This window comes from Cryptomeria japonica, chromosome 5 (assembly GCF_030272615.1).
Source record: "Cryptomeria japonica chromosome 5, Sugi_1.0, whole genome shotgun sequence".
Taxonomy (NCBI): domain Eukaryota; kingdom Viridiplantae; phylum Streptophyta; class Pinopsida; order Cupressales; family Cupressaceae; genus Cryptomeria; species Cryptomeria japonica.
The window spans coordinates 63,942,570-63,946,466 of record NC_081409.1 but is presented as its reverse complement, the minus strand read 5'-3'; positions in this window follow the sequence as shown (position 1 = coordinate 63,946,466).

The following is a 3,897-nucleotide window of genomic DNA, read 5'->3' as shown; positions in this document are numbered from 1 at the left end:
CAATAACTTTGAGTTACCTTGTTAAGGGATTTACAGCAATCCAGTTAAGGCTACCCTATTAGGGGATTTTCCAACTGTTGAGGTGGTTAGAGATCAACAGGTATTACAATGATCTAGTAACAGCACTCAATGCCAATGCAGATCCACTTAAGCTCCTCTTCACCTTCTGCACTTACACTCTGTAGGTATCACTTCTCTCCTCTAGTCTAGTAAGGATCTCGTATCCCTTCTCTTAGATACTCACACACAGCTTTTGCCAACAACCTCTAAAAGAATCACAACATCAACCTTATAGGATAACAAACAGGTCGGTAGCATAAACCCTAAACCCTAGATCTATTAGGTTAAGGAATTCAAATAGTTCAATCCTGACCATTGATCATAGTGTATTAAATGCAGCAGATCTTGAATAAATCTCAAGACATTCTCCATCATTCATTATCCATTGATTTCATGGCGGCTGATAATCCATCACACATTTTCACTGTTTACAAACTTCGCACATTCCCGAGGTAGATAGGTATAGTCTTCTTCATGCAAGATCCTTCATGCACACAAGGTTGATGTGGCAACATGATCTATTCTTTGTTATACTACTTATTCATTACTCAGAGATCATCGGTTGAGCCATATAGGCTTGAAGCACTTGAACCAAAAACTCTGAAGTTGAGACTACCAACCGGTAGTCATACAACGCTTCCATGTGCCAGTTCCCATAACCATATGTCGATTCACCTTGAACAAGCACACCGCTTCACTTTGGCACAAAAGTCGGTTCATAGTGTTATACTAGTTCTCACATATGCCAGTTCATACCTCTTCAACATATTGACATCAATGACAACATACAATGTCATTATGTCCACATACCAGTTCACATAATGCCAACAGTAACTGAGGTATTATTGGACTCTATTAAGAAAATTATTGATTGCAATACATTGGCCTATAAGGCTATAGATGATGCCATCCCCATTCTTAAATTGATTGCACCCAAGTGCAATGTAGAAAATAAAGATTGCTTGAGTCAATTAGACACATTGTCTAAGTACATCACCGACAACATTTTGACTGTTGATCAAATAAATGAAGAGAAATTTAAAGAGAAAATGGATAAGGAAAAAGAGAAATTCTTTGATGAGACAATAAAGAAGTGCATGGGACACATTGATACCCTCTTACCAGCACTGATTAAAACAACAATGGAGTTTAAGGAACTATATAGAGATACATGTAAGACAAATCTTTTGACAGTGGATATCGATAAGGAGATCACCAAAGTACAAAAAGAAATAAATGATATAGCTGACAATATCATTGGTTCATTAGAACCAATATTAGTTATCAAATAGGAGATAGCTAGATTTGAGGAGAAACTTGAGAAATTGGAGAAAGAAAAGGAAAGAATAAAAGGAAAGGCAAAAGAACTTAAATGTAGGCTCAGTCCTAAATTAGATAACCTCATCTCTTTGAGGAAAGAGATCTCAGAGGCATTTATTCAGAGACAAAAGACACCGAAAGAGAAAATGCATCACCTCACCAGTACAATACAAAGAATAGAGGCAACATTGAAGGATAGTGATAGGTTCACACATAGCCTGAATTTGGTATTAGAAGACCTATTTCAGATTGTAACCAACCGGTTACAAGGTTCGAGCTAAAATTGCACACAGTTGACAGTTTGACAGTCTTTTTCATTAATGTCAAAGGGGGAGTAGTAGAGAAGAGAAAAATCCAATGACTTAGAGATCATCTGCTCAGGGGGAGCATACAGTTTTGGTAAGATTTTTGGACTCCAATTTTTGGATACAATCTTGAATTTTTCTCATGAGTGTTGCCATCAATGCTAAAGGGGGAGATTGTTGTCATTGTACACTCCAATGAGAATTGTAGGTGATTGAAGGTATTGTCATTGATGGCAACCTTGCAATCTTATGGCATCGATAGGCACCGGCACTGACACCGACAGACTCTACGCTGCAGATAGTTCACCGACAATGACAAGGATGTTTACCGGCACCCTAGCTGACAGGACTTTGTTTATTATATATTGTAATATCTTTTTGTAAGCTGACATGGCATATTATAATAAGACTCATATATAAGTATGAGATCTTGTAGATCATTTCATAGAGAGATGATAGGATGGATATGTAGAGTGAATACTAAGGCAGATCTTGTAGAAAGGTTTATGGTTATTGTATGAGCTTCAACCAGTATTGAACCTGGCATAGCAGATGCTTTTTGTAGTAGTACATTAAATTGGATTCTCATAATCCATTTTGTAAGTCAATGAGACTTCCTTTTGTATTTGAGCAGTGAGCTCTAGGTAGTTGGCCTTCCTGCATGTGCAGGCACACTTTTGTAAGTAATATCCATTCATTGGCCAATGAGTGAATATTGTGGCTCACAAATCCCACCAAGATTTTTCCCACACCAGGTTTCCTCACCAAAAATATTGTGTTATGGTGTGCTTTCTATGTTGTGTTTATTGTTCATATTTACTGCATTAATTCTTGTTAACTGGTACATTGTTTTGGAATTCAAATTACTTAATAAGGTCAAAAAATATGTTAACCAGTTAGATATTGATTCACCCCCCCTCTTAGTATCTTTGGGAATCTTAATAGACTTGAGAGAAAGTTTGAGTGAAAACAAGAATTGACATGGTAGGAATATCTCAGGGTTGATATGAAGCTTAGAGCAGGAAAGACATCAAAGAAATAGTACCTAAACAAGTGACAAAACCTTTAGCAATTACCTTTGAGGGAACTTGCAAGCCAAATTAATTGCAAACACACAAATTGAGCCAATTCTTGAGTATCCCCCTATCAGGAGGGGAGGAGGAGGAGGATCCAATGTCCAAGGGGTGAGGGGCAGGGGTGGTGGTTAGTGATAGATGCTAGGTTAAGGAGGGCTTGTGCATCCAGAGGCCATGGTAGCAGTTGGAGGTGGGGATCAGGAGGCAAAATATGATGATGGATCCGATCAGGAGATGAAGTCAGAGGAGCTGGGTGGTGGGAGGGTAGGATTGGGTGGCATGGAATTTGATGATGAGGAGGAGCAGGAGGAGGATAGAGATGCCTCCACCAACCATAGGATAGGCGAGCTCCTCATGGGTATCAACAACATAGGTCCCATAGGCACCATGGCCTCCCTCGGTTCAGATTACAGTGCTCTCACACTAGCAATAGGTACAGATAGTAGGATTATAGTCCTTAGTGCAATGCCTTTAGAATCAGTTAGTACAGGCACAAGGATAGATCACATAGCTACAAGCATAGGTGGCACAGTTGATAGCTGAGAGGGATATAGAGATAGAGTGGTGAGGCCGCACAGAGGAGATAGTGTAGACATTACAGCAGGCAATCGCATAGGGCGTCACAGGGGATACCATTAGGAGTCCCATTAATCAAACATAGTGGGCTGCATATTATAGGACTCTATACTTTCAGGTTGTGCCCCTTGATCGACGTGCCCCTAGTTATGTTGGTAGTTCTCAATGCGGGGGCTCCCAGAGATGAGGATCCAACGAGGGTGTGATGGGTCCTAGGAGATATTCTCCTAGTGGTTGTGCAGGTGCAGGGGCCAGGTAGTCAGATTCAAGAGGTAGCCACTCTTAGCTTCCTCCATGATGATGATATATCATTGATGTATGTTATTGATTATATACACATCATTGTATCTTTGATGATTCCCTCGAGATGTACATTGTTGTATTTTGATTTATTTGATATGATACACATTGATCAATTGATAGATGTTGATGTCTCTGAATTCATGTACTTCGTTATTGATGCGATATCCAGGGACTTTGGACTTTTATTATTTCACTAATGATTCATTTTGATTTATATCTTTGATTTTCTTTTGGATCAGCATGGGTCACACATGTGC